Source organism: Triturus cristatus, chromosome 1_2 (assembly GCF_964204655.1).
Source record: "Triturus cristatus chromosome 1_2, aTriCri1.1, whole genome shotgun sequence".
NCBI lineage: Eukaryota > Metazoa > Chordata > Amphibia > Caudata > Salamandridae > Triturus > Triturus cristatus.
In genome coordinates this window covers 687,021,194-687,043,951 of record NC_140580.1, presented here as the reverse complement: position 1 = coordinate 687,043,951, position 22,758 = coordinate 687,021,194, and positions in this window count along the sequence as shown.

Here is a 22,758-nt window from a genome sequence, read left to right as displayed (position 1 = left end):
ATGGTGAAAAGTCATTTTGGGTAAGGAGGGCAGCAAGATTTTTGTGGGTGGTACGTGTTTGGTTTATGTTGGGACTGCTCCTGTTCATGTTGTGTTACCATGCATACCTGTCGACTCACCATGGGGCACATGACATGTGGCATGGCTCCCATGACTTGATATTCACCCTTCCTGACAGTCATCTGTAATTTTTTGTGGAATGTGATGAAGGCATCAATGTGTGTAAAACGTCCCTCAGGAACATACGGGATGCTGATGGTGGACATAGTGTGGGACATCCCCATAAGAGGCTCAATGGTGAATTGCAGACTCTCCGTGTGGAGCAAGGGGTGTTTGGCTCACCCACTTCACTTGTGTGCCAGCCCAGTAGGATTTTACACATCTGTGTGTTGCAGGGGGTGTCCAGTGTAGGTCCCACATGGTCAGAGGAATGACCTGTGAGTCTGTTCAAAAGGATGTATTTCCCTTAGTGTGAGCCTGAGTATTAAAGGTGTTCCTCACACTCCAAGGTGCCTCATCTCTGTCAATGCTGGTCTCTTGCCACTTTGCATGCGGCATCTCTGGCATAGTTGTGAAAGATTGTGCATAGGAGTCCATGTGTAGTTTAACAACATGCATGCAGTTCCTCATGGATAATGATCCCTATTGTGCATGAAGTCCATGGTTGTGTATGTATTTTGGCATGTTGGTCCACACAATGGGCCATCAACACCTGCTGAGGGTGTGTCTCCTGTGCGCAGCTCGGCCTTCAGTTCCCTGATCCGGTGTCATTCATCTTTGGTGTTTGTGCATGCATTGTCTCTGGGTGCGCCATGTAAAACCGGACACTCTTTCCTTTACACACGCCTGTTGCAGTTGTCCTTCTGACATCCTAGTCTTTGTGTGCAAATTGTGGAATATTTTCAAGGACATGCTGCCTGCTGCTGCGGACTCTGCATCAAGGGCCCACAGAGTATCCTGATTTGACAACACACACGCCTCAAAGATGCTCCTCACTTCCTCCCTCCACCCATTAATTTGGCTGTCCTCAGCTTGTCTATGCCACAGTTGGCGCCACGCGGTGGCAAAGGCTGGACCATCAGCACATGCAACGTGCACATTGCACGACCCTCATGCCCTTGCATAACCCACATCACACTACAGTCTGATGTAGCAGCCACACTCCAAGCAATGTCCATCCGCAAATCTACCACCGGCTGTCAGACATACCCTAAGCGCACACACGACAGGTTGGCATGCTAAGTGTGCAACTCCAACTGCCTACACAGCGCTGCCATGCCTTCCAGGCCCTGTCACACCAACCAGGTCATGTCCCTCCTACTCCCCACCGGCTCTGTACCCCAGCAAGTCCATGGGAGTGGGACTCAAGGCTTCTGCATGTAGTATGGTGTCGTCGTCTGGCACATGGCACAGGTATCATCTCTCAGCATGTCAATCTACAATGTGTTCAGGACCCCCATCTCCACCATCACATGCACACAGCACCTCATCAGCTCAAATGCCATTGACAGCCAGGTGCTCCTCACCCTCACCAAAGATGCTGACATTGCCAGTTCCATTATTCCTGAATGCATGAGATCCATTGATGAATGGCTGTACATGAGCCACCTGAGGCTGGACTTGTACAGGACTGAGGTGATCATCTGAGGATTGTCCCCTTACAGCTGGGTCAAGTGCTTGTGTCCCACCCGCAAGAGCCCTGCACAAGCACCCAGTGGCCACACACACAAGATGGTGTGCATGATGTTTTGCTCGCACACATTTGCCATGTCAGTCCACAGCATCTGTACCTCATGCTGCAACGCCCTCTGCATTATGCACATGATCCACAGATAGATCCACTCCAAGGAAAGACAGACCATCCCCCATGTCCACAACAACATCCGTGTCAAATACTGTCCTGCCCTCTACGCAGCACGTACATGCAAACTCCCGGGAAACTTGTCCACATCCAGGGTGCATCTGCACACCTCAGCTTCAACATCCTGCGCCCCAGCCACATCACCGTCCACCATAGATAGCTGTAATGGATCACTGTCTGCTGCAGGATGACCTCAACACTCCCCACCCACACTCAAGAGGCAGTCCACAACCCAGACACAAAACCAACCTTGTACGTCTTGTCATAAGAGACCCAGTTGGGCCATCTCCGTGCATCCGACCTTGCCCTGGCCACCATTCTTCACATCCACCGTACTCCAGCATGCAGCACATAGTTCTCCCACCTTCCCACACATAACTGGGACTCCCTCTCCAGGAACCTCCACATGAGCCATGACCTCTACGCCTTAATGATAATCTTCCAAATAGGTCTGTCCACACAGTATTGCAAGCCCCCCCTCAGCAGCTTGTGGCCATCACAGGTGAGGGTTCAGCTCCATGCCTGCTTTGAATGATACCTTGTGACCCATGTGTGTCCTGTATCAGACTCAGATCCCAGGGTATGGCTGGCTGGAGTTAGTTCAACACTCAGGCATAGCTTGACATTTACACACACATATGTTGTGGAATTAAGCTACATGACAGCAACGTCTCATGAACCAAATAATATTTTTATTTGCGGTGGGGTACGTGTTTTGGTAGGTGAAATTAGGTGCTCTACCGGGGAATAGAATCCAAAGTTCACAGGGGGAGATGGTATCCTTGGCATTGGAAGTCATCAGAGTCCAGAGCACAGTGTTGGTCATCATTGGTCAGACTGTGACCAGCAGAGTGCCAAGTGCCAGGCCAGGTGACCTGGGAGATGTTGATGGTCCGCTGACTCTCACGGTCTTTTCCGTGGACGACCCACCTTCCTCCGGGGACCCTCAGATGCAGGCCTTGACGATGTTTGGGACGCTCCGTCGGATGAATCCTCCTCCTCCCTTGTCGTACTTTAGAATTTGGGACCGCGTAGGAGGCAGGGCCCTACCCCTGTCCATCCCGGTAGTAGTGAACCGCGAATGGTTAATGCGGTATGTACGAGTGCTTTCTGTAACGATTTAGCTATGAATGCACTGTGTATACGCTATTTTACATCACTGCGTGGGTTCCATTTTGTATCGGTGGCCATCTTATGGTTGCCCTCACATAGGCTATATAGTATGAAGCTAAAACGGGCCTTTTAGAGCACATGTGCCTTTCCTTGACTTTTCTGTGACCTGGGCAGCTTGACTCCACTGCCCCAGGTCAAACTGGTCTCACGAGTTCCCCGTCCTCTGGCCACCTGTGATTAGCATCAGGGCTTGACACACCATAAAGTCTTTTCATCCTACACAAGCCCCCAGCTAATCTCTTTCACACCTGACTGTTCCTGCTTTATGGCTTGTTTCCCAAAACAGGAGATGCTCATGTTTATTGGGGCCTACCGATATCTGATGTGGGATCTGAGCTTTACTGTGTAAATAATTGCGGGCTGGCTTCACTGGAATGTGGGATGGTCATCATGACTCTGCTTTTTTGTTTGCAATGTACACTTTGAATGACCATGCCATAAACCCAGGAATGTATGCCTGAGGCAGGAAAATCTGTATTTAAGGAGAAGCCCGTTTCTGTGATTTTCAGCAGTCTCCTGAGAACATACACGCTGTTGTACTTCTAGGATACCTGTAATTGGTCTGCAGCCAATAAACTGATCTTTGACTTCACCCAGAAGACTCTGTGTTTCTGTAGGTCTGAAACAGGAAGAACCCCGAAGTCATAGGGTGTGTTCCCCTGCACCGCTGGGCTTAAAATACCCAGTACTTCACCCTCCCTGTGGCTGGTTCTGGTCTGCGCCTGCTGTCACAGGGAGGGTTGCCCATGTTGTCGGCAATCCGACAGAGTGAATGGCTTATGTCCCTTTGCACCGCCAGGAGCTCAGCCTGTCTTGCCTCCATCCATCCTTGGTGTTGTTGTTGACTGGCATGTTACTCGGCCTGCATGTTCTTGATCTCGTTGAGGGTCCCCTGCATCTCTGTGAGTCTTGACACTACCTGGCTGGTGCCCCTGGTGTCACGCCGGTATGTGTCCAGCTTGTGGCGTATGTGGGACATACCGGTTCCCTCAGCTGGCTGGTCAGGTTCGCGCCTCCGCCTGCCTCCACTCCCACCACCCCTGCCCACTTGAGCCTATCCTGCCGTTGTGGGCACATCGGGTCTACGGGACCCCTGAGGCATTTGCAGGGTGTCCTGCCTCCTCCTGGGTGCCCGGAGAACCTTGTCCCTCCTGGTCAGGCTGGCTCTGTTGTTCAGTGCGAGCAGGGCTCCTGGGTGTCTCCTGGGATGTGGCAAGAATGGGGGTGGTGGTTGGCACAGATGTACCTGACGCAGGTGCTGCAGGGGCTTGGGCACCAGAGGGGCCAGGTTGGTCGGGGTCATTCACAGAGTGGTGAGAGTCGTCGCTGCCGGTGGGGTCATCTTCACGCTGAGCCGGGGACTGTGATTGTTCCCCCCCCAGTGTTGGGGGGAGATCCACGACGTTGCCCTGTGTGTGAGAGAGAGACAATGTTAATGCAGTTTCATGCGACATCCATGTTTCATACATATTCATGTTGTCACAGTTCCTCCAGGTAGTTGGATGTGCCTAGCATTCCTCTCAATGTCCACTTGGGGATGGGTATGTTGCGGGGGACAGATTGAGATGTTCTCCTGAGTGTTTGACTTGTAGAAATTAGGCTAGGATGCTTATTTGGCTATGGATTGGTCTTGTGTCACATGTCTATTGTGAGAGTGTGTAAATCCGTTGCCTGCCCCGGGGGTGTGTGCTTGTGTGAGGGGGGTGTGTGAATGGGCCTGCTGTTGGGTGTAGTGTGATTTGTCATTGGGTCTCCCAGGTGATGTGTCTGTCCCCTCATGGTGAATGCTGGCATGACAGTGAGTGTGAGTTCCTGTGATAGTTACCTGTGCTTGTGGAGTTGGTGTTTGAGTGTACAGTGGTCCCAGGAAGGCCTTGTGCTGCATACAGCAGGGCCAAGTGTCAGCTACCTTGTCAGTACTTTGCCAGTCCCTGTGCATTGTGCATGGGTATGTACCTATGCCATATGGGCTGAGGGCATTGGTGTCTGCTTCTCATTTTCACAATGTGTTGTGTGAGGCCCACCCTCCCAGCCTCCCGGACATCCAGTCTTGGGTTTGTGGTTGGTGTAGCCTGGGACATGGCATTGGCTTGATTTGTGAATGGTGCATGGAGACGTTGGTGGCATGAGCGTGGTTTTTGAGTGTGGTTGTGTGCGGTGAGGGCTTGGGGGAAGTTGCGTGCATTTAGTGTATTTGTGGTGTGGATGGCATTCCCCCCATGTTACGTGAGTTGTTTGTGTACTCACCAGGCTCTGCGACTCCTTGGACTCTGTGTACTCCCACCGGCTGAAGCGTGGCCATCACCTTCTCCTCCCAGGGATGGTAGTGTACGGGTCTGCGGGGCAGCCCGCCTCCAGTGATGTTACTCTGGGCGTATTCCTCATTCATCTTCCTCTTGACTGCCCTGCGCAGATCGTACCACCTGGCTTGGCATTCATGCCTGGTCCTTCGGATGGGCGCAACAGCATTCACCTTATCGACGATCCTCTGCCACAGGCTGTTTTTTTGGGATATGCTGGCCTGCCTGACCAATGTTCCAAACAGCTGTGGCTCGACTCTGATGACTTCGTTGAAAAGGAGCTCCAGCTCCGCCGTTGTGAACTTTGGATTCTTGTCTGTGGGCATGGTGTGGGGTGTGGGTGTGGATGGTTGTGGGTGTGTGGGTGTGAATGTGAGGGTGTTTGTGAAGGAGGTTGTGTGAAGGTATGTGAGTTAAGGTGTAGTTAAGGGCTCAGTAAGGTGCAGTTGTTTGTGTGTGGGGTCTGGCAGCAGTGGGTCTGTTGCAAAGGCTCATGGGTTGTGTGTGTGGGCCCTTTTCATTGGTCCGTTTTTGGGTGTGGCTGTGTTTGAATTTTGGTGGGTGTGTTATGAGAGGTGGTTGTAAGTTTGGGCCTCTGTGTGCCTGTTTGGATGTTCCAGGTCAGTCTTTGAGATGTATTTTGTCATGTAGACGTGTTTTGTGGTGTTGTGTGAGTCGAATTGACCCTCCTTGTGCTGTTTTACAGTGTCCTGGTTCTGTACGATTATTTTTCACGTAGGTACGGTCCGTACATACGCGATGCTGGGTGAGGGTGCTGGGGTACGGGGTTGGGATGCTGCGCGTACATGCGGTGGGGATACGGCGCATACAGGTGTGGGCCTGGGGCGGTGGGGGTATGGCGTGTACATGCGGGGGTAAAACATTATTCTATCCAATTGGAAACTGATTGACACTTTGAATATTCAGAAACCTCTGTTTTCATTCAAGAAAGGTAGGAACATCAGGCAACATCTTGTGCGAGCAGCAAGAAGCACGGTTCCCCCTAGAAGAGATCTTTTGGGCCTCTTTAATTTGCCACCCGTGACAAGACATTTTAGATGTCAAAATTGTGTGGCCTGTGCATTGACGACTGATTCCAAACAAATTACCATCAATGGATGCATACATGAACAGAGAGTCTTTTCAAACTGCAACACAAGTAACATCATATATTGTGTTAATTGCCCATGTAATAAGTTTTATATTGGACAAACGACGCAGACTGCTAAAAAACGGATCCTACAACATAAATCAAGGATCAAATGCAAGACACAGGGAGCTCCACTGGTACAGCATTTTCTCGCACATAACCACACAGAAAGTGACCTACATTGGTCGATTCTGCTGGTTGTTCGAGATACCAATAAAGATACCACTCAAATTAAATTGAACAGAACAGAGGCAAGATTAATTGAAAAATATCACACAGCAACGTTGGGCCTGAACGATAGAGACGAAATGTGGTCTCTCATTCAGGACACCTGAACATACATAGGCCTTATGATCTGTTCTTGAGTATGTATTAGATGTGTTATGTAGAAGACCGGCGATATATAACACATTTGTCGGGTCCATCTCCTATTTAATTATGCTGTACTCCTGAAAACACATTATCTTCATATCCTTTATGTTACATCATCTATTCAGACAACGTTTGTTTTGGGTTTTGCATTTGAACCTATGAACTCTTTTCAGAGCACATGTTAGGGATGATTTAGCTCTGGGATCGGTTGTATATAATACCATCATCATAGTCTTTATTCGAAAGTTCAAATTCATAAAAGACACAAGTATCACAAAATTACAATTCATTAAAAACACAAAATAGATGCAACAGAATCATAAAGTACATCATATAATATATTTACTTGGTCTGTACACATGCTAAAAAGATTATTTTTACAATGATGTTTGGATATTCTGTATGTATCTACATGATACGTTGATTGTGCTTGTGTAACCTGTTTTTTAGATATATTGTACGGAGTGGCAGTATATTTCACTAATGGTGTTTATACTTTTTAAACTTTGTTCTTTCTTAATTATTTCATTCACACGCACATTATTGGTTATTTTTGATAGTGGTTTAATAGTTGCTACTTCCCCATTTTTTGAGTGTTTTAATTACACTCGTGAACGTGATGTTTTCTATGTCTATGGGGAGACACGTACTATCACGTATTAGTCCGTTCTCCCTGTCTATTACTGCATATTTTCTACTTCCGTCTCCTTCGAGTTCGGGATCTCGCGTTTGGAACCAGCCGAAGACGAAGTCCAGTCTACGATAGACCTGGGAACATTCCAGGTATGATTGGTTGGTAGAGAGCCTTCCCTCTTCAGTAGGACCGGCTTTTAGCCTCACTCAATCGCAGATTGATGGCTTATTACTTTCACGTTCCCTTCTCTGTTAGAATCCAGATGCCAGTGTGGGTTCAGTGTGGGTGATGATATTTACAGTCCCGGTACCCCTCGTAGACGGTCATTTTTTGACTTTAGAGGTAAACACACACCACTCTCCGTATTTATGGAGTTCGTTGTGCATATTTTACACAGTCCTTAGTTTCTCTCTCTTTACTTAGTTTCGCAGCTTCACGATTGAGACATCCCTTCACGTGAATAAGATGGATTTACTGAGATTTTGGTAACACTTTCAGTACCCTTATATATTTTTGTAACTTTCTCCCCTTTTTCATCTTTCATTCTTTATTCAAAGGTCTTCTAATGGTATCGCACCACACGGGTGTTCTAAGCCTTTTGGTTATTGAGCTATGCTACTCCATTCACGTAGTGTTCTTTTGAGCCATTTCACTATTCCTCCTTCCCTACTGCCACCCCTAGAGAGGCTTTATATCTTCACTTAAGTTGGTAGATTTGTATATATTTCGATTCATAGAGAGTGTGTATATATATATATATGGATTATTATACATATTGTATATATTTGTTTTTATTATAGATGTGGTAACGGTAATAATTTTCCTTATACACCCTAGTCCTGAGGAGGCCCACAAGCTAGTTGGGCTGAAACGCGTCGACTTTTTGACTATCAAGAGCCCCGGAGGATTGAGAATTTGTGTCTAAATAGAACATATGTAGCACAAAGAAACTTGTTTTAGAGGTTTAAGTTGGAATACCTCTGAGTACTACATAATGGGGCTACTTTGATGTATGGAATGTCCGCGAAAGAAGTGTTTACATCCATATTTCCATTAGGGCATTAAGGATTAGAGACAAACGTTTTCTAAGAAGTGTTTTGTTCATCTTATGTTTTGAGAAATGAATTTATGTTCATGCATTTGTATGTGTAAATATAATATTTTTTTTTTCCAAACATTGATAAAGATGATTTATCAAACGACATTGGGTCCAGACAATGGTATGAATAACAGATGATTTTTGCATGTACTAATTAATTTACCGTGAAGGATAATTTGTGGTTTCCTTCATCTTCTGAAAGAGATATATTTGATTGGTTCCTTCGCATCACTTTGCTTTATGATAATACATGCGGGGGTACGGCGCATACAGGTGCGGGCCTAGGGCGGTGGGGCTACAGCACGTACAGGTGCGGGCCTGGGGCAGTGGGGGTACGGCGCGTACAGGTGCGGGCCTGGGGTACCCATGTACATGGGGGGTACGGCACGTACATGCGGGGTTACGGCGCGTACTGGGGGTACGGTGCGTACAGGTGCGGACCTGGGGTGCCCGCGTACATGGGGGGGTACGTACATGCGGTGGTACGGCGCGTACAGGTGCGGGCCTGGAGTACCCGCGTACATGGGGGGTACAGCGCGTACATGCGGGGGTACGGTGCGTACTGGGGGGTATGGTGCGTACAGGTGCGGACCTGGGGTACAGTGCGGACAGGGGGGTGTACGGTGCTGACATATTGGGGGTGGGGGGGCTGTACGGCTCGTACACGGGCACAAGATTATCTGTGTACATGTGTGATACTGCGTTGGCTCCATACGGGGCCTTTTACATGCGGTTGTGTATTCGGACGGGCGGTACGAATCGTACTTGATACGCTCGGACTTTTGTTTTAAGATTTGCACGTACAAATGTCCGGCTCCCTCTCGTACACTTTTCATGAGGCCAGTCAGATGTAAAAAATTTGGACTCCCTCTCGTAGACATTTCCCGACGCTATTCGTAGGTATTTTTCACGTACGAATCGTACTTCGCCGTTTGTACGGTACCTATACGATTCGTATGTAAAAAAATACGATTCGGACAGTAAATTTTTTTAATGGATCGGAATCGGCACCTATATGTATTAGATATAATTTTAAACATTTTAAAATAATTTTAACTATGTTGCTTTTAATTATATGTATTATTTACTTTATTTTACATTATTTTTTAAACATAAAAAAAAACAATATTTTTAACAACAATATTTTTGAGAACGATATTTTATTTCGATATTTTTGTACTTACCATTATGTAGATAGGACTTCGATATTTGGACATCGATATTTTTGTGTCGATACTTTTTTGTACCTCCATATTCTGACTGTCGATATTCTGTCAGTGATCCCCAGAGTGCCAATGTCTGTCACCCATGCCACCCTGAGTGCAGGTAGTGTGTTTGAGCTGTTTATGACTAGGGACTGGTATAGTTCTGTAATCTTGTGAGCACCTGAGTCTCCCAGTAGGAGCTTGCCCTCAAGTGGACTGAACTCTGGTAGTCGCATGAGGTCCTAAAGATATGGAGATATTGGGTGGTGGAATTGCAGGTATTGATAGAATTGGCAACGATGTAGTTGATGTTCCCTTTGCAGCTTCTGAAATGATTTTAACTCAGTGCCCCGCATAACATCTCCGAGCATGGAGAGTTCTATGATATTCCATTTCTAAAAGCATTCTAACGGATCCTCCTGCTTTAGGACATTGCCCTGCCACAGAAGTGTCCACTCTGTCAATTTCCCCAACCACCCAGCTGCTGGAGGGAGGGTCTCCATATCTCTATAACAACTTGTGTAGCTGGTGGAAGGATCCCCCACCCTTTTCCCACTATATAGGTAATCCAGCAGGAAGACATCACCCTTCAACCATCTCTCAGCCGCTAATGCCTGGTCTCCCTGAGGGGTGTACTGTCAGTCATTTATAATCCGGAGATGGGAGGCGGTGTAGCAAGAGCATCTGACTGCACCAGTAATGATGCCACAGTATGTGGATTGGAAGCATGTCCAAAGAGCACTGCGTGCCACTTCTCCCCCCAAAGGAATCCACCTAGGACTGCATTGATCTGTCGAAACCATGACTGAGAGATAGCATAGGAGTAGTTCTAGAGCAGGTATAGCAGTTGACGCAGAGAGACCATTTTGAAGATTGCTGATCCACCCCATAGGGACAGCGGCAACAAGGACCAAACCTTCACTTACTCTTTGACAAGCGATAGCACCAAGGCCAGATTTTGGGTTCATGACAATGCAGAGTCTGGTGAGACTTATACCTCCAAATATTTGAAACCCCCGACAACCAGTGTCAGCCCCAATGCCCACTCAATGGTGCCAGCGCAACCACTAACTCATGGACAGCCCAGAGGTCTTACCAAAGATTTGCATCATTGATAAGATGCTGGGTCCCAAAATTTCTGGCTCTGTGAGGAAGAATAAGACGTCATCCGCATAAAGGGCTATCCTATCGGACAGCTCCACTGTCCACTTGAAGCCTCACACTGGGGTGTCTACCCTGACCCATGAAGCAGGAAGCTCTATGGCCAATGGGAATAATTGTGGGGATAAAGGGGACCCCTTCTGTGTACCCCTGCTGATAGGGAATGGGTCCGATACTGCATTCGCCACCCTAACTGACGTGGTCAAGTTGGTTTATAGCAAGAGGATATAAGAATGGAATCTGGGGCTCAAATCCACTCTTTTAAGAAGGACAAACAAATACTCCAAGATGAGGGAATAAAACGCATTATCTATGCCCACTAAAAGCACCGTCGCCAGCCTCCTGAAGTGTTCTGCCAGGGCCAAAGCATTGAATACTTTTCTAATATTATGGTGTGTAGCCCGATCGGGCATGAAGCCTGCTTGGTTGGGGAGGATCAGATCAGGCATGGGCTTCATCAGCCTATTGGCCAAGGTTTGGCCAGGAATTTCATTACAAGACCGGAGGCTACCGTTATGCATATTACTTTTAATGCGTCCCCAAGCAGCCGCATACATCATAAAGCAGAAAGGTTCCAGAACAGAACAACAAGAAACATATAAAAGCATGAGGACATAACAATCAGCCTCTTTTAAATGCGGCTCCAAGCAGATAAGTCACCTTTTTTACTCGTCTCTTACTGCCTTTATTATTGATTGTTTGATTGATTGGTTTGACTTGTTCACTGCATACCATGCCTTTTGTTCCTTGCTATGTTATTTATTCATTCACCGATCTATTTGTTATGCCCCTTACGGGTTGACTCCTATGGTTTCGGATTGCCCCTTACCCACCCTCCCTCCCTTCGGTCTACTGATCTCCAATTTATGGTGATTGGTCTCGACCAGATCTTTCCCTTCATCGCACTTCATTCGTTTTGTTGCGGTTAAATGCACATACCTCGAGCTCAAATTTTGTGCCCCGAATTCTTCAGCGCTCATTAGACCGAATTCGTGGACTTCCCATACCTTTTCCTCGTCTCCTCGGTCACCCGCACGATCCCCGCTCCCTGAGTGGATTGCTTTCTCAGGCCCCTTTCGTAACAGAACCAATTTGGAGGAAAGTACCTTGGCAACACGCACACAACGTTTGTGCGTTGCCAAGGCACTTTCCTCTATTCATTACCAGTCCCTTAGCAACAAGACTGTCCTTCTTACGCTGAGCACAATAACTGTTGCTCGTTTTCCCTTCGTGTGCATCGGACAATAGTTTCAACCAAAAGAGCGTTTCTACACTTTTATTGATTATATACCTCAATTCATCTCTTGCTTCTAGTCCTTCCTAATAGTCCTTTACCTATTACTCTTGGTCCCACATCTACCCCATAAGGTGTCATAAAACATAAAAAAATAAATAGAAGAAGAAGGCAGATTCAATAGTTTTACTCCCATAATTCCTTTAACAAAAAAAGGGGGAGTTTCTCTAGTTTTATTAATTTTATTTATCACTTTATTATATATATATATATATCTAAAATGAATATAAAAAAAAAAATAGGGGAGTAGATACATTTAAAGTTATCATTATTTAACATCTATCCCCTAAATCTCCATGTCTGACTCTGATGAGGCTAGCGCCCCCATCCCTAATATGGAGAACGAGGCAATTAAAAACATGATTCATGATGAAATGAGATCCTGTATGTTGTCAACCTTATCTAAAGTTATTACGTCTAAAAGATCACTCCCTCCTGAGGAGGATGACATTACCAAACTACAACATACCCTTCCTGATGATGATCTCATTGAAAAAAGGGGAAAAAGATCTAAAAAAATTAAAAACATCGATTTCATCCCCATGAGCACTATGGGAGGTCACAGCACATCAAATTTCATGGGAGGTCTTCTCACCTCAAATACATCAGGTGTCCATAGTGGCACAACTAATTGATACACATTTGGATCAAGATGATGATGATTTTAATGATGATGATGCCTCTGACATTCCTGATGAATATATCCTCGACTTAGATGAGGACGATCAGGAATTTAACTCTTAACCCTTTGATGATGATCTGCCTTCCTCTTCCAAGGACACCATTTTAGACCCATTAGGTGAAGAGATGTTTTCTCCCCTTAATATTAAACACCCAAGGAGTTCAGAATGGGTTCTGGAAGATCATGTTTGCAAATTTATCGCAAAATGGTTGAGAAACCCTCTGGAAAGAGACACACGGAATCTTTTAAGATCCAAATGCTCTAGACCCTTCATTGAGGGTAAGGTCTGCCAAACCCCAAATCTTGACCCAGAACTGATCAAATATCTTTTTAAGCTCCAGCGAGATCCCAGAAAAGGAATGGAAAGATCTCTTAAAATTTTCCAAGATCGATTCCTGGATATCGTTGGACCTCTAGCTAAAATCATCGATGCTGCAGAAGATAGCCACATCAATGGCTCTCCACTGAACACCGAAGTAACCCGAGGCTGGAGCCAAAGGGCATTAGTTTTATTGGGCAACGCCAATGCCAGTATCAACTCAGAGAGGAGAAGAGTTGTTCTCACCAAAATCAGTCCCAAATTGAGTGACCTAGCGGAAAAGGAACCCTCTCTCAATCCTAAAGGTTTACTTTTTGGTGAAGACATAATCAAGACCTTAGGTAAATACGTATCTACATTTAAGGCATTAGACAAGGCCCATCAAAATATGAAGAGAGTCTTCAACAATAATAACCTTTTTGCCAGGGCCGGAAAAAGGGGCCAATCTTCCGGCCTCTTCAACCGCAGGCCATACTCCAGATCTAGAGGTAAAGGAGGAAGAGGTTACCAACCCTCAAACATCCATCAATTTTATCCCCCAAGAGGGAGAGGATTTTGCTCAAGAAATTTCAGAGGAAGAGGAGCATCCAGTGACATCAACCCTCAAAGTGAGTACTGTGATCCTTTCCACTCCCCCTTCCCTCGCCCCAAAGGTAGGAGGCAGACTAAAATTATTTTCTCACAACTGGAAACTAATTACTCAAGACCCTTGGGTCCTGAATACTGTGAATGGGTTTATGATAGACCTTATAGACATTCCAACACAAATTTTGTTCCCAAAAATATTCCCCTCACCATAGATAAAGAAAAAATAATAGAAGAAGAGATTTCCTCAATGCTTATGAAAGATGCAATCGTGGAAGTCCCTATGCACATGTTAAGATTTGTGAGCACACTATTCCTGGTAGAGAAAAAGGACAAAGGTTGGAGAACCGTCATAAACTTAAGGGAACTCAACAAATACCTTGTTTACAGACACTTCAAGATGGAGGGAATCCATCTTCTGAGAGACTTGTTATTAGAAGGAGATTGGCTAGTCAAATTAGATCTAAAATATGCTTATTTTACCATTCCCATGGCCTAGACTCATCAACCCTTTCTCCAATTTATCTGGAAATATCATCTTTTTCAGTTCCAAGCTCTTCCTTTCGGCCTCTCCTCAGCCCCTTGGTATTTCACCAAGGTGATGAGGGCAGTTGCCTCTTGCCTACGAGAAAAGGGTTTTCGCCTTATCATATACCTGGACGATATCCTGATCCTGTCTCAGGATCATTCTCAAATCATTCAAGACCTGAACTCTGTAATAAATCTCTTAGAAAAACTGGGAATTATCATAAACAAAGAAAAGTCAATACTATCCCCCTCCAAAACTTTGGAATTCCTGGGTTTCACTGTGGACACCACGAATTGTCTCCTCCTCCTTCCTTCAAAGAAAATATCCAAAATCAGGAAAGAGATAAGACACGTTTTCAAACAAGAAAATCTATCCTTGAGAGAACTAGCCAGACATCTGGGTCTCCTTTCCTCTTCTATCCAAGCTATCTTTCCAGGCCCCCAAAACTATCGAGCCCTCCAAAGGATAAAAGCGAAGGCTCTGAGATCAGGTCTCTGGTACGGAGATCGTGTGTCTCTGAACCAAGAAGCCAAGTTGGAACTGAACTGGTGGTTAGAGAACTTAGACGCTTGGAATGGGAGAGCAATCTTTGGCTCAGCTCCAGACTTTGTCTTAGAATCAGATGCCAGCCTTCATGGCTGGGGTGCCTGTTTCCAGGATCAGAACACAGGAGGAGTTTGGGCTCAAGAAGAATCTTCTCTCCATATAAACTTTCTAGAGCTCACTGCCGAACTTTATGCTCTAATGAGTTTCAAATACTCTCTTCAAGGCAGATCAGTTATTCTAAAGATGGACAACATGTCCGCTGTTGCCTACATAAACCATCTGGGAGGTACAAAATCCGCAGACCTCTCGAATCTAGCCAAGAAACTTTGGATGTTCAGTCTAGAACACAAGATCTCCCTAAGAGCAGAATATCTCACAGGAAAATCAAACCTATATGCAGATTGGAACTCAAGGTTCCTCTTAGATCACAGCGACTGGAAGCTCAACACCTCTGTTTTCAATTCTCTCAACAATTTTTGGGGTCCTTTCCAAATAGATCTCTTTGCAAGCAGACTAACATTTCAACTGGAGAATTACTACAGCTGGATGCCCGACCCGGGTGCTCTAGCGGTGAACGCATTTCTCCAATGTTGGAAAGGGATCAACGCTTACGCCTTTCCCCCCTTCGCCATGATACAGAGAGTCCTCCAGAAGGTCAGGCATCAACGCTCTTAAATTGTCCTAGTGACTCCCTTCTGGCCATCCCAAGCCTGGTTTCCCACTACTCTGGAACTTTCTTATGACATTCCCTTCCTAATTCCTCCCCTCACGGATCTACTCTCAGACGTAGACGGTCATATTCACCCTCTAGTCCAAACAAGGAATTTGAGCCTTCTTGCCTGGAGAGTGTCAGGAATCCAACCATCTCACAGGACTTTCATCGACAGCTTCAACTCTCCTCAGTGAGTCTGGGGCCCCCGGTACACACTACCGGTATAACAACATCTGGAAGGTTTGGTTACGTTGGTGCTTGGAAAGGAACCTGGATCCAGCGGAGGCACCTATCGTTGACATAGTTAATATCCTTGTCGAACAATTCAAAAGGGGACTTAGTTATAGATCTATCAATTGCTATAGATCAGCTATCTCCGCAGGCCATGCTCTGATAAATGGTAAAACGATAGGTAAAAACAACATTATTTGTAGAGTCCTCAAAAGTATCAGACTTAGAAGATACCAATCTCTATGGGATGTCAATGTTATTCTTGACCTCTTCTCTAGTTGGCCTGAAAATAACCTTTTGAACAGAAAGAATCTCTCCATTAAACTCGCTACACTACTTTGCTTAGTTTCTTGCCATAGAGTCTCTGATGTTAAAGCTCTTGATATTTCATATAGATCCTATAACATGTTTGGAGTCAATTTCGAGTTGTATAGAAGAACCAAGACTATGTCTGACTCTATTTTCTACCCACGCTTTGACCTTTGCAAAAAACTTTGTGTTGTTGCCTGTATGAAAGAATATGACCATAGAATGAGTTCTCTTCGCCCTTCTGGTGTGAATCAGTTACTTTCCCCCTTCGTTAAACCTCACCAAGGTATTAGCTCGGCTTCTATCGCTAGATGGGTTAAAATCGTTATGATTCTAGCAGGTATTGATCTGAATATATTTAAACCTCACTCCATCAGAGGCGCTATGGCCAGTAAATCCTTCTGTTCAGGTGGTAAGTTGGATGATATTCTTAAAGCTGCTGATTGGTCTAATTCTACTACCTTTGCAAAGCATTACTGTAAGCCAATGACTCATATGTCAGATGTTGTCCTACAAAGCTACTAACATGCATAATGGTAGCCTCCGGTCTTGTAATGAAATTGTGATTCTCCTATTACCATGACTAGAAAATCTAGATTTCATTAAAGACGCGGAGGGTAACATTATCCCTCCCACCCTTTCCCCTGGGTGGTTAAATTTTTGCATACAGTACTTATATTGCTATTTCATTGTGACATTATTATATTGTTATTTTATTCTTTCTGTAAATTTAATGATTACTGATGTTTCTTATAAATGCTTACTTGCTTTCTCTCTTACATGTGCTTAATCACCTTTTTTGCCTCCACTTTTGAACTTTTACCATTCTTGTTCTTCTTATATCTTTCTCTTCTTTTTCAGATAACCTCTCATAAACTTCATGATCTTGATCTGTGGAAGAGTTCTTTCATCGTTTCATCCATCGCTTCATGACGGTCTAAAGAATTTCTCTGGACTCTAAAGTTTATTGTACTTATCCTACTCTATTCCACATTTTAAAAGAGGCTGATTGTTATGTCCTCATGCCTTTTGTATGTTTCGTGTTGTTCTGTTCTGGAACCTTTCTGCTTTATGATGTATGCGGCTGCTTGGGGACGCATTAAAGGTAATATGCATAATGTTAGCCTCTGTGTCTTTAATGAAATCTAGATTCTCTAGTCATGGTAATAGGAGAATCGCAATTTCAGCTCTATGTTTAGTAGGGAGACTAGGCGGTATAAGGAGTGCTCTACCTGTGGGCGTCTTGGCTTAAGGAAGACTACAATTTCAGCACGACTCCAGTTCGGCTGGAGCAAGGATCCCTCGAGTGTGGATTGAATCACCCCAAGAGATGTCTCCCTAATTGCTGCATAAATGTCTTAAAGAACTCACTGGGAAATCCATTGGGATCTGGGGCCTTCCCTATATGCAGCACTGCACGAGCCAAGGAGAGCTCCTACTCAGTCATTACCTCCATTTGGCCCCATGCAGTGTTGGCCAAGGACCATGGAGGCAGAGCATCGACATATTCGATGATTTGATCTATATCCACCGCCTCCTTTCAAGCATACAGTTCTATAAAGTGGACAGCAAAACTCTTGGCCACCTCCCGGGACCTGACAATAACCGTCCCAAGGTGTCTTGAATCACTGGCACTAGAGAGGCACTGCACGTGGCCTGGCACAGCCTAGGCAACATCCTACTCAATTTGTCACCCCATTGGTATATGCAGCTCTGTGCAGCCTGCCACGCCTGTTTGACATCATCAAGTGCTAACTGTTGGCACTTCTACTGAGCCCTGCTGGTGCTTTGCACCTCTGCCATCTATGTGGCGGCCACACTCGTCCAGCGTCTGCCTCTGTGCCTCAATGACTACTAGGTCGTGGGCTCTACGTCTATGCTCTCCAGCGCAGTAGCTAATGTCTACACCTCAGAACATCGGCTTGACAGCCTCCCACAATATCCTCATAGAAGCTGCCATAGCAGTATTAAAGGTCAAATATTCTTCAATGGAACAAGAGAGGTTTGCTTTGTATGAAGAATCCGGCAGATGTTATGGCGACAGATGCTAGCAAAAGGTGGGCTGCTCCGGCCCCGCATGGAGCCTGAGGACCACCGGAGAGTGGTCAAACAACCCTCTGGCCAATATGTCCACATCGGCATCCTCCCCCATGCCTCTATCTCCTTTGTCACTACTGTCAGTGTTTACTTTTTCAAGCAGTCCCACCATCAAGACTTGGAAGCTGGACACTCTGGTCTACGCTTCTGTGATCCTTTCAGCTGCCTCCCAAATATCTTGCCAAGGTAGGGTGATATCGGATCCAAGTGCCCCAATCTTAGCAGCAAGCATATCTTGGGACTGTGTGATGGCAGCCAGCAGTTCTGCGTTGTCCATAACGACCCCAACTGGCCTGCTCATCTCCAAAGATGTGGTGCCAACTTGGACATATTTATCCATGGTGCTTTGTTTGGCTGTCGTACATGGCAATTTATCATTTGTCATGTTGGAGAGCGATCCTTTTGGCTCTCCTTGGGTCTCCACTCCGCACCAGCGAAAGGCACACCCTATGAGGCCCCACGCAAGTGAGTGTGAGGGGCGGCATGAGCAGTCATGATGGGCGGCCCTTCTCAGTAATCAACCATGGAGGGGAATGGAGATAGTCTGCAGTGTGGGCCATGCAGGAAGCATATCTTCCATCCTTAGCCAGTACCCTATCTCAAGCCACATCAGGACCTAGTCTGACTACCTCAACAATGAGGGTGCTGGCCTTCAGTGTGGCCTCCTGATGGTGGAATATGCCGGGTATTATTGACACTGGCCATACTTCGATGCTCTAGTCCAGATAGGACACAGATGGGGGCCCACCAATAGACAAATCACTCTCCCAGATCTCCTCCGTTAACTATGGATGGCACCCATCAGGAGGCAAGGCAAGGCAAGCCATCAAAACGGGGAGGAAGGCTTACATCGGCACCCCCTCAGCTGATGCCTGATCCAACACATTTATCTTGACCTAATTGTGTGCAGGTGGAGGGCCCCAGCCTCTTCCAGCAGCACAGTCCATTTAGGGCACCCTGCCCTAGGGTTCGTCGGTGAGGAGCCCAATAGAATCCAGGACCAGGGATTATGTGCTGCTGATTTAATAGCACCTAGCCGGAAGGTCACCAACCTCCTTCGCCCCACTCACACGACTCAGGGCGCGGGCTTATGCTTGATGGATTGGCACCAGGGCATTTCCATGCCACTCCACCTTGGCCCCGGCAACAGCAATGGCACCAGGCCAATTCCAAGGCCAGAGCTGCAGCAGCGGGCCCAGCCAACCCCCTCAGGTCTCCAAAGCACTAACACACAGGCCATCGGGCCTCCAGGAGTGCGACAAACGACTCCAGCCACACCTTCATCTGCACCTCCAGCAGGCCTGCGGCAACCAGGCCCAAATGCTGTGACACTCCACTCCTCGGTTTGGGCCACAACTGCACAAGCCAATTGTTTTTTCCACAGCAACAAGCTTCACCGCCTAGGGCCCGGATACAGGAGACTCCCATCTTGGACCACAATTGCCGACTCCACCATAGATGTCTTCCGGCGCTTAGATTCTCCACATCTCTCCTGCTGGGTCACCATGCATGCAAGGCACCACGTGGCCTGCAGCAGTGTCTTCGTCCTTGCCTGTCGGGGGCTGCAGCTGATCTCGTCATCCTGGGGCACTCCCCACCTCATCAGCTGTCCCCGATGCAGTCGAGGTCAGTAATATGCTGTAGTGTGGGCTGGATTGTGGCAGATAAGGGGGCAACTGCTGGGAGCTTGCCTATAGTGCGTCCGCCATGCTTGCCTGTCAGGCCAGGCTCCCCAAAATAATTATATTTTAACAAATGTAAATAATTTACAGGTGTATCATTTCAAGAAAGTTTGCTCTGGCTATAGTTTGCATCCATAAAGTGTATTATTAGAACCTTGAGTTTCTCATAATGCTCCTCAAAGTCATCTGGAAGGTCATAATTTTGCTTTACCTTCTGAAATGATATCAGCGATTTCCATTGAATTAACTTCGACCCCCGGCCAGCAGACGTATTTAGTTCTCCAATTCTTCCAATCAAAACTTTATTATTAAGTTCAATGTTATGTTTATACCATATGGGGGGGGGCAATCAATATTGTTGTAGGTTAGACATAACATCTATTACTAAAGTTTTCCCCAAATACTAGGAGTGTGGGTTTATAGGAAACAATAAAAAGTTAATTGTTTGTGTTATATGTACAACTTCTTTGAAAGAAAATAGAAATATATGATATTGTTCTATTATTTTCCCAAATGTTATCCTTACACTGAGATCCTCTGTAAATATGGCAAATGTGTCTCTGTTCAAAAGCAGAATGGCATTTAAAACATATGGAAAATTGACCCCACTTTTGATTTATGCATATTCTGTGTCTCAAGGCATCCTTGGCTTATTCTTTTTCCAAATACATTTCAATAACTTAATAATAATAATACCGAAGCTTATAGAGCGCGACAGCTACCCCAAACAGGGGTGTCCCGGCGCTATCAATCTTTTTGGAAAAGCATTTAAATAATCTGCTTGATAACAGTTATAAATAACAATGAAAATTGGAGGAAACATCACCTTGATGTTGTCAAGTCTATACCACCAAGTAAACCACAAAGGGGGCTACTTTTCGAATAGAACTGTAAACTTCCTTAGGACTTTGTCTAAAATATACTTACTTGTCTCGGGTACCGAGCCAGAATATCAAACTCCTTAATATTTAAGCTACCCCATTATAAAGCCAAGGATCAAACTTTCCCATAAAAATAGAACGTATTTAAAGGTTATGTGTCAGGTTTGTTAACATTTATGCCCTGAAATACTAAAAAAATGCCTTCCAAATCTTTCTAAAATGACAAAAGGGTTGGGTCAAGCTTGGAAACATATACATTTATTTCATCATCGTACTATGCGAAAACGTAAAACCTGACATGCAAATGGAACTTCTTTATTTTTCATAAAATGGTTCGAAAACCAAAATAAAAAGTAAAGGATAAGAGGGCAACCTTGCCTCCATCCCATTCTCAGAAGAAAATGAAGAAGAAATAGAATTTATAAAAATAGAATGCTTCCGGTGAACTGCATAGTAAAGTAACAAACATCAGAACTTTTAAGAGCCAAAACCTTTCCACTGTAAAGCCTTTATCGTTAACTCCCATGCCACTCAGTTGAAAGCCTTTTCGGAACCTAATGTACTAGCTGCAATGGGTGATTTAAAATGAAAAGCCCCATGAATAGCATTCCAACAGTCCCAGAATTATGCAGGATGTGATGGCCCTTTACGAAACCTGGCTGCTTTTGTACGATTAAATCTGGTTGAAAATGTTCTGTACGCATTACCAATAGTTTTGTGTACAGTTTAAATTTCAAGTTTTATATAAGCAAGAAACGTCTTTAAGTTTTCACAGAGTACAATATCTATCATCTTCCGGAGGTTTGATGGTGCCTAATTTACCAAGCTGGAAAGCATGGAAAACTGAGATGGTATCGCCTGGATTCAAATATGTGACCTTCAGATCACAGCAGAAATCCGCAGCACGTATTAACATACTGAGCTTACTTCATGTGCTATTTCAGACTACACGTTCATGGGGATTTCAAAGAGTATAAACTCAAATATTTCAGCCATATGAATTATAATTTCAAGCTCTTCTAAATTATCTGGCCTATTTTGCAATTTTGCTGATAAGGACTGTGTGTTGAGGGTATCTTATAATAATGCTGGTTTACTAGTCCTTCAAACTTAGGGGCATATTTATGAAAACGCAGCTCAGCAAGTCCCCTTGTCGCACTGAGTTGCAGGGACAGGGCAGGAATTCGCTGTATTTATCGCAATACAGTGCATTCCTGCCTTTTCCTAGTGCTGGTGTACAATGGGCTGCCTCCCACCAACACAGACACCCCTGCATCATGGTGCAATCATGCCTGCGTTTCATGCAGGATTGTTTTTGTGCAGGAGAGGGCACCTTCCTGCAGATAAACCATACTCAGAGGCTTGTTCCTCTATCTATGGGCGCTGCACACAGCCGCGGCCTCGTTTTATTTATTTAATTGTTTACTTACCTGTAATTATCCATATTCCGGTTTTTAGAACCCCCCACCCTGCCCTTCCCCCGCCCCGCCTTACCGCCACACGGAACTCCCTCCACGGGCCGCGGCTGGCTGCACATAGAAATTGGAAGTAACTAGGAGAAATAACGATATTTCTCCACGTTACTCCTCCATGAGAAGTCACATTCACAGGTCTGCCAGTAATGGTAAATCTGGTAATGAATAAAAAGCCATGGGAGTTGCAGGGAACACCCACTCAAAGCCCATGGAACACCTCCCTGGGACATGGAAAGCCTCCCTGGGACAGTGAAATGCAACACCGCGACCTGCACAGCGTTGTGCAGCATTGCGCTGCATTTCTCCTGATTTATCAAGCCACTCAGTCCAACATAAAGTGGCCATGTGTAGCTTGAAAGATCACATTTTAGGGTTGTATCATGCATACACCATATGCTGAAGGAGAACAGATGACTTCAGACAGAGCTTTCTACTGTTTACTAAATATTGTCATTGGCACA